At 37.5% G+C, this 9,315-nt stretch overlaps 1 long non-coding RNA gene across 1 annotated transcript; it reads right to left on the reverse strand.

Moving 5' to 3' along the window:
• Positions 1 to 400: 400 nt before the first annotated feature.
• Positions 401 to 3,288, reverse strand: LOC107811246 (uncharacterized). The gene is made up of 2 exons (XR_001653874.2): positions 2,053 to 3,288; positions 401 to 608 (listed from the first exon to the last, which is right to left on the reverse strand). It is a non-coding gene; the product is annotated as an uncharacterized LOC107811246 (long non-coding RNA).
• Between the last annotated feature and the right edge of the window lie 6,027 nt (positions 3,289 to 9,315).

Genomic DNA, 9,315 nt, shown 5'->3' on the forward strand with positions numbered 1-9,315 from the left:
CCCTACTATGACTCATTTTTATTAAAATGCTGACTCATGAACTTTGATTAAACACTAATGTGACCACATATGAGAATTGAAACTCTAGAATTAAGGATGTTGGACGAAAATGGATTGCCTAAATTAACCTTACGAATTACATATCTCATATCTACTTTTAACTTTCTGATTTCGAACCCACACACAACCACTCAAACTCAGAATTATAGATTAACTCACATCATCACTACTAAATATAAAGCTCCCATGATCAGAAGAAGTATCACACTACTTTAACAGTCTACAACCTAATTTATCACAGCTTGAAAATACCATTTTTACAGATCTAGGAAAACCGGAAATTAACTAAACTAATAGAAACTATTCTGTTAGTCCAGCATGGAATTATTACAACGAATACTCAACTAAACTCATATGCATTTCTAAATATCTAACACACACTTAACGGTTCAAATGCACAAACTTATAATTAACAGTCCATCAGTACGGTTATTACAGTATAATGAAAGCAGTAAATCAACAATAGGCGTCCACTTCAACAACAATAGGCCTCCACTTCATTCATTTTCAACTGGATATTTTCATACATCGAGTTTCAGGACATGTACCTGGTATGTAGAACAGAAAAATGGGGTAAGCAATCAGCAATAGCAAACAGCAAAATACAGCAGCAGAAAGCCCAACACAGTAGCTTCAACACCTCAATCCAGAAATCCCAGCAACACGGAGAAAATCAGTGAAAATGGAGAAGAAAAATAGTCCGGAAATCTCTCTTTGTTTTCTCTTTCTAGCTTTGAACTCTCTCTGGTGTTCTTCCGCTCTCAATATTTTAGAAAATTTGGTTCTATCTTTTTTACACTCTCCAAAATGAATTCTGCCCCTGTATATCCAGTGTATCCAGAGTGTATATCGAGTGTATACCGCTCTCTCCGCCCCCTCTTGTTTTTCTTCTCCTCTCTTCTTTTTTTTTTCTTTCCTATTTATAGCAAAATTTTCGAGATTTTTCAGATTTTGTTTTTAAAAAATATTTTATTATTTTTTAATTAAAAGAAATCCCACTTACAAATTGCTTTTATTTTTTTATAAAAAGAAATCCCACCTTTATTTATTTTATTTTTTAAATTTCAATTTTAATTACTTTTATCTTATTTAAAATCTCACCTTTTTTACTTTTTAAAAGAGAATTACACTTTATTTAACTTTTCTTAAAAAACAATCCACTTTCTTTTGCTTTTCTTTTAAAAATGCTAATTTCTTTTACTTTAAATTTTTTTAATTTTCAGATACCTTTATATTTATTTTTTAATTCCAACTTACTTTTACTTTTTATTTTTTAAAAATTCCACAAAACTTTACTTTTATTTTTTTAATTTTCTACTTTCTTTTACTTTTTAAAAGAGAATTCCCCCTACTTTTACTTTTATTTTTTTTATTCAATACTTCCCTTTTTCTTATTTTTTAAATCACTCCCGAAAATTTAAAAAAATTAATATTTTTTCGTAATTTTTTATTTTTATTTTAAAATAAAAATAAAAATAAAATAATAGTAATAGTAATAGTAATAATTCACCTTTTAAATTTTGTATTTTTACCCTATAATAAAAAGTGTAACAAAGCTAAAAATTATAGGTTAAAACCCCTAAAATATTTACATAGAAGAAGTGATAAAAAAAATATTATAAAAAATTAGGTGCTCACAAACACCTATTAAGACAAACATCAATCAAAACAGAAGGAACCAAAATGCCAAATAACCATCCAATGAAACGAAACAGAGGGAAAGAAACTTATGACTAAACTTCAATACCATACAAAGTCAATTGGAAACAACAACTAATATCATGTATATATATCTTGCTCAATTACATTTGCCCTTTTTTGATTTCAAAGGTTTTGAGCTTCAATTTAAACAAATATATGTAGCAAATTAATCCATGTCAGATTTTATTTTATAAACAGCAACAAGAAAGTATGATTATTAAACCAAAGAGAAATTTCAGCCAAAACACATGAGACTTTAAAGTCATGTAAATGAGATGAATCAAAACGGACTTTTCACTGTAGCCAAATGAAAGTGCAACGGCAAGCTCCGATGGAAATTTGTACGAAAATCAAACCGTGACCGGCCCTCGATGAAACGACCTCGAGACTTCAACGACTGGCTCCGAGCAGATCTCACAAGCAAGTTCCAAAATTGACTCAAACCAACAAAATTCCAGCAGCGAAACGAGGCTACGCAGTTTCAAAATCAATCTTAGAAACTGAATTTTTTTTTTCAAATTTGCTTCGAGTCTCAACATCGGAAAATCCAATTGTCGAATAAATTTTATTGATGATCAAAGTCAACACGTACAAAAACAGAGAAGGATCCAACGGACCTTGCATCGACACCTCGGATTCGCAGACGGACAGCTTGGACGAACCTATATCGAGACTACTATTTCATCGACTTTTCGAACGCCACTCGTCGCCTCCCTTTCACCCCTGCTGCTTTCGCTGCTGCTGCCCTCCCGTTGCAGCTATGTGCGTGTGTGTTGTAGATGGGAAGCTACGACGATGGAGGGCTTTCTTGGTCAGGGAAGTGTTTTTGGTTGGTGTTGCGACTAGAACTGGGGTTGTGAAGGAGATGGAATACAAGGGGGGTCGTTTTTGGTGTTAGACAGATGAAGAGCTAACTTCTTCAATCTTCATGAAGAAGATGATCGTTCCAGGTTCAAAAAGGGGGGCTCGTTGGAAGCTACTGGTGTGAGGTCGCTTGGTTCTACTCGTCGCGTTCGGAACTCGTTACTCCGACGAGCTGGTGGAGCTCGTTTTGCCGGCGAGTTTCAGGCAATGATGGGGTCGCTTGATGGAGAAGCAGCAGCGGCTCGTGTTTGTTGGTTTTGCTGTTGGAGAAAAGGCAGCGGGGAGAGGGGGTGCTTTGTTTTGGTTCTCTGTTGCAGAAGAATAACAATGGCAATGGGTCGTTTGGAGAAGACAACGCCCGGGGGGTGGGGGGGGAGGTCCTGTGCAGCTTTTCGTTTTTGTTTTCGTCCTTTTCAGCGTCTTTTGTTCCCGTTTTTCTTTTCTCTTTTTCTTCTTTTTATATTGTTGGTTTTTTGGTAGGGTTTTTAGGTTTAGGGGTATGGTCCTAGGAATTATGAGCTTGGCAATTGTGAGCTAGGTCCAAAATTAAGCCTAAAAATGGGTTGCTCGAGCCCAAGTTCTATTCTTTCGCTGCGAACGAGATTAAAAATACGGGCCCATTTATTAATTATTACTACTATTCAAATAATTATTTAAAATAAAACTAACCATTAAACAAATCTATTTTTGGTATTTTCAAATATCATATTAAAATAAAAATACGATATTATTGTTGTATATTTTTTTTTAAGATTAAAAATGACTATAAAACATTAATGAATCTATTTTTGTAAATTTTGTTTTCTTGTAATAAAATAGAGTAAAAGAGTCAAAAATTACTTAAAATATCTATATTATGCCTAAATTAAATATTTTACGCTAATATATAAAAAATCTTGGGGAGGGTCAAAAATCACATGTCTACAACTATGTCTTTGTTTTGAGAGGACAAGTGTTCACATGCATTTTTATTAATGCTTTTTAATTTGTTGTTAATTAAATCATTAGTGGTTTCCATTGCAACCGGCTCATTTTCCAGGATAGAGAAGTGGTTTTTAATAGGCAGGGTGGTTTGATCTTTAACCATGGTGGTCGGGTTCTTAGCACTAATTTGTTGTTGATAATTATTGGATTCTGTAGGTTTGTACTATAACATTTGAGTATCCAAGAATGTACCTGTATTAGCATTGAAGAGATTAACAGAGATACCCGGGCCTTTGGTGTTTTTGGTTGGATTATTGAGGTTTTGATGGGAAGTTTTCCCTTTCTTTCTTCCTTTATTGAAGGAGACAGTTTTCCATTCTTCCTCTAAATTCTCCATTGTTGTAGTAGTTTGGTCCTTTGTTGGATTTTTGCTATCTATAGATTTTTGCACATAGCTACAATGTCTTAGTGTGTGTCCAAGCCTGCCGCATTTTTTACAGAGAAAGTTTTCTCCTTCTTAGTGAATGTATTATTTATGATGGCCAACATAAAGGAATGGTTGAACTGGGATTTCTAGTGGGATTTCCACACAAATTCTTGCATAACGACCCCTCAGAGTAGTTGATGTACAAACGTCAATTTTTAGAAAACGACCAATAGCATTCCCAATTTTTTCTAGAATTTTACTATCATAAAATTCTGTTGGCAAATGAGGAAGCCTAATCCATACTGCTGAGGTGATTAATTTTTCTTTTATGGCCACAAAGTTTGTTTTCCATTTTGATATAGAAAGAAGTGGCCATTAATGAACCATGGACCTTGATGGATGGCTTTCTCCGTATTTTACCTTTTTTTGAATTTGATGATGTAGTAGTCTTCTCCTAGGTCTATTAGTGAAAAAACCTTTGTTGGATGCCAAAGTTCCTGGATCTTCTTTTTTAGATAGGCGTAATATGCGTTTCCCCGCCAATTTAATTATGATAGAGTATTTCCATGGCTCATAAATACGCTGCATGTCTTCTTCAGTTAGAGGGATTTGTTTGATGCCTCGTGCACTAGATATTAAGGAGTGCTTGGACGCTTCATCTTCTGGGGAAGTTTTTGTCAGATCCATGTCGGACTGTCCTAGGTTTGGGGAAAAATCATTGGGTCAGAGGTAATTAACATTTCCTTGAAAGAAGATTTGTTCATTAATTCATTTTGTGTTGGTGTTTCATGCATAATATCTGGGGGTTTGGGTGTATTGTGTTTTGGGATTCATAGGGTTGCGGATTCATGATAGTATTAGAGAGAAAGTTTTTAGCTTTTTTCCAACTATGAAAAGTTGGAACTACTATGCATTATATTACTATGCTTATTCTCGAATAATTGAAAAACTCAAACTTCAACTTTAGCCAATTCGATGTTCATGGTTCGGTTTGGATCGATTTCTTCCTAAAAATAAACTAAACCAAGTAAATTAATTTTTTAAATATTGGAATCAAACTAAACCAACTAAATCTGTTTTTATCTATTCGCTTTATGACGATTTTATTGTTTTTTTGGTTTTTTCGGTTATTTATTGATTTTTTCTTAAATATGAGACAAACATTATCAAACACATATTCCGGCGACTAAATAATCAACGTAATAGTATCAAACCAATCTATCATTTACTAAGATATATTGATGATAATTGAATCAAATAATGATGAATAATTTAAGGATTCAAGTAAAAATAGATTATTTTTAGCATGAAATAGGTTCTTGTATTTAGCAAAAGAAAACTACAAATCAAACTAGAATGTAAAAGTAAAAAACTAGATTATTGTAATAGCAAAGAATTAGATTAAAATTTCAAATAATTACATGTACCATAAAATTTTATATAAAAATATACTTATATATTGGTACAATAATAAGTTTTAAATATTTACTTTAGTCGGTTTAATTCGGTTTTCTTCGATTATTTTTCATTAAAAGCAAAATCAAACAAAATTTGATCGGTTATAACATTCAAAACAAAATCCAAACCAAACCCAAAAAAATATCGATTTTTAATCGGTTGATTTGTTTTGATTGAATTTTCCAAATTTTCATGAACACCTCTAGTCAATAGCACCAAATTATATGAATTGGAAAAGGGCAAAAAAGGAAAAAGAAAAAGAAAGGTTAGTGGCTGGATAAGATTGAGGTGAAACAAAAAAAGCTGCAAAGTGCCAAAGAAGATAGGTTGCTACTCCATTATTCATCGGCATGGAGGAGTTGAAAACTCCAACTTGTTAGCCGTGCGTCAGATACAAAATAGTCTTACGTCACATTGGTTAATGAAATGGACTTGTATCTCATTATTTGATATTGATAATCTCATAAATAATTTTTAGCGTTGAATTAGGTCAAAAGTAGGTCAAAAGTCCTTTCCATAACTTGATTTATACGTGTAGACTCTACTTGACTCAAAAGATATTAAAACATTTTTGAACAAATCAATCAAAGATGAAGGAGTAAATCTTAGTCAAACTTAATTGATTCCAGATCGAAAAATTTAGTAGTAATAATTACATATGGGACGAATGAACTATCAACAATCTTATTAAGATTCGATACTTCCTTCTTCATCGATAGATGAGGAAGGAGGATTACAATTGCTTTACCTCTTAGGATACAAGAATGGAACTTTTGTTCTTATTTTTCTTTGTCAGAAAGATGGAGATGCCCCCTCTCTCTCTCTCTCTCTCTCTCTCTCTCTCTCTCTCTCTCTCTCTCTCTCTCTCTATATATATATATATATATATATATATATATATATATATATATATATATATATATATAGAGAGAGAGTTGAAACCTCTTGATCCCCGTCGTGACTTGGTGCGCTTGGGTCGGTGGTGCGTTCTGGTCGTGACTCTAGGCATTGCTCTTTTCGATGTGTCGAATATCTTGGAGGATACATGAAGTGGACCCTATTGACTTCCACTACCCGATTGCTAAAAAGGGGTTGTGGGCAATCTGGTCGTGGTGGTCAGATTTTGACCAATACAATTAGTCCCTCCATCTATCAAGGTCGTCCTTTGTCGGGCTCGACGGGCGGATCATGTTTGCAGTGTAGTCGAGAGGAATTTGACCCCCAACTTTCCGTTCCATAGTCGCGTTTTGTGGATTTTTTGGTGGGGTAGAGGTGTTCTTTCGGCACTCGTGGACCGTTGCGATAGTTTCGGAATCGAAACGCCGGTTTGGCAAATGAAGCGTTAGTTCGTGTATGCCACCATTACGACACATGTTCCTGGGGAACTGAAACATTACGTGCCCCATCAGATTCAAATGGCGACTTTTGGGTTTCGTGCTTAGAGAATTTATGTCTCTTATAAATTAGGAAACTTTGTCATTTGATTGATTCGCTTCATCATCCGTTTGATAGAGTTCTTCAGATATCGCTTTTTCAGATATATCTCGATGTCTTGCTTTCCTTCCTGCTCACTGAAACCTTTTGTTCTTTCTTTGTGTTACTTTTCTCTGGAGAGTTTTCTGCTAAAAAATGGCCAGTGGTTCTTCTCGTGATGATCTCCCTGCTGCCGATCCGATACCAGAGAGTTTTGTTCAGGTCACCGGAGAAGTGGATGCGGTGGAGGATGAGGAGATTCCCTCGGTAGATGAGATTTTGCCTCACCCCGGAGGGACGCGACTGACTTCAGCTTCGGCAGTGGAGTGGAGCCGGAACACGTCGCTTCCGTTGTGAGAGAAAGGGGAATTGTAGATTTGAGGGAACGGTGGGGAATCCCCAATTTCGTCGAGATATGGCCGGCGTAGGGGGATGACAGAGTTCACTTCGACCACCCGGATATTGTGTGTTCTACGTCTACCCCTTCATTATCGGGTACACACTTCCCTTTCCCATGTTGGTGGTAGATTTCTGTCGTTACTACGAGGTGTGCCCTGCTCAGCTTTCGCCTTACTTGTACAAGTTGTTTCTTATGCTGCTCAAGTATGCGGAACTTGCTAGTCGTGAGGTCACTTTGGGCCATACGCTGAGCATTTTTGCTTCAAAACTAATTCGAGGTACGATGATTCACGAGCGTCCTCGGGGATCGAAAGGTCTGGTGGTTAAGATGGACGACAGAACTAATCATCGTTTCTATGAAAAAAATTATGTGCGGACTGAGCATATTGTGGCGGACCCGACGGGATTCCCCGAGAGATGGAACTTTGCCCGTAAGTTTGCATCTTTAATTAATGGAATGTTTGACCAGCTTCCTCGGATATTAAACTCCTCTATTTTTCTGCAGTTGAGAGATTGCCCCCGCCGCCTGTCGAAGGGATTCGTGAATGGGTGGAGGCCATTCTTCCCCATACAGTGGGAGTTCACACCTGGTCGACTTTTCACGAGAGGTTTGGACGTAGGCCCCTTACAGATGAGATGACATCCTCGTCTACTGTCTTTCCTCTTTTCTTCTTTCGTTTTTTGTTCAGCCTCTTATGCACCATTCGTCGTTGTCAGGAAGGGTGCGGAGAGCAAGGTTACTGGTTTGGAAAACATTGAGAGAGCCTGGTCTGAGGCTTTAGCAAGGGCGGCGGCCCTAGAGGATACCATCCGCGTGCTCCAGTCTGAGCAAGAATCGGAGAGGGCAACAACTACTCTTATGGAGGCGAGGCTCGAGGAACGGATCAGCACGATTGATCAGGAGGCTTCGGTTCTGAGAGATCGAGTCGTGGCCCTAGAGGTGGAGAACGAGCGACTAAAGGCTCAGGCTGAATCGTCTCCCGCTGCCATTCCCTGCCAAGTGCATGAGCTCTGGGTTTATGCCGAAGCTCAGCGGGACATATACAGGGATTTGTGGGAAGCATGTATCGTGGCTGAGGCTACTTACAAAGAAGCACGAGCGAAAGCTCGCAAGGCTCGCATCAACTGTGGAAACGATGCGGCAACACCCGAAGCTAATGAGAGTGCGGGTGGTGATGATGATGAACCTCGCAGGGATGATGATGACAGTGGTGATGATGACGGCGGTGATGACGCCGAATGAAGAATGTTGTCCTTTGTTTTTATTTTTATTCCGTTTGTCGATTGGCGTTCGTTCGTTCTGTCTTTTCTTTCTTTTCTTTCTTTTTTTATATTGGTTGGTCTGGGCCATATGTAAGCAGCGGTAGCCCGTACTATGACATTGCATAAATAAAAGTTTCCTTCTTCGCTATTTTCCTTGTACTTCAATTTTTATTCCAACTATTCGTGGCCTTGGTGCAAGGCAGGGGCTCGCCCGACGAGTCCCGGTTTTTCTTTCCCTTCGGTGGTTGTCGAACTCTTTCCTTGTTAGGTGAAGGTAATTGACCTTAAAGGGTGTTATTTCGAATTTAACGAAATTACAGCCCGTCATGGTTCGAGCGAGGTCGAACCTCTCCCTTTTTTTTGATGGCAAAGGTCCTTGAACTTAAAGGGTGTTATTTCGAACTTATCGAAATAACAGCCCGTCGTAGTTCGAGGGAGGTCGAACCTTTCTTTTTCTCTTTGGTGGCGAAGGCCCTTGGCCTTAAAGGGTGTTATTTCGGACTTATAGAAATAACAACCCGTCATAGTTCGAGCGAGGTCGAACCTTTATTTTTCTCTTTTGATGGAGAAGGCCCTTGGCATTAAAGGGTGTTATTCCAAACCTATCGAAATAACAGCCCGTCGTAGTTCGAGCGAGGTTGAACCTTTCTTTTTCTCTTTTGATGGGGAAGGCCCTTGGCCTTAAAGGGCGTTATTTTGAATTTATTGAGATAATAGCCCGTCGTAGTTCGAGCGAGGTCGAAGCT

The sequence above is a fragment of the Nicotiana tabacum genome, chromosome 6 (assembly GCF_000715075.1).
Source record: "Nicotiana tabacum cultivar K326 chromosome 6, ASM71507v2, whole genome shotgun sequence".
In the NCBI taxonomy this organism is placed as follows: Eukaryota; Viridiplantae; Streptophyta; class Magnoliopsida; order Solanales; family Solanaceae; genus Nicotiana; species Nicotiana tabacum.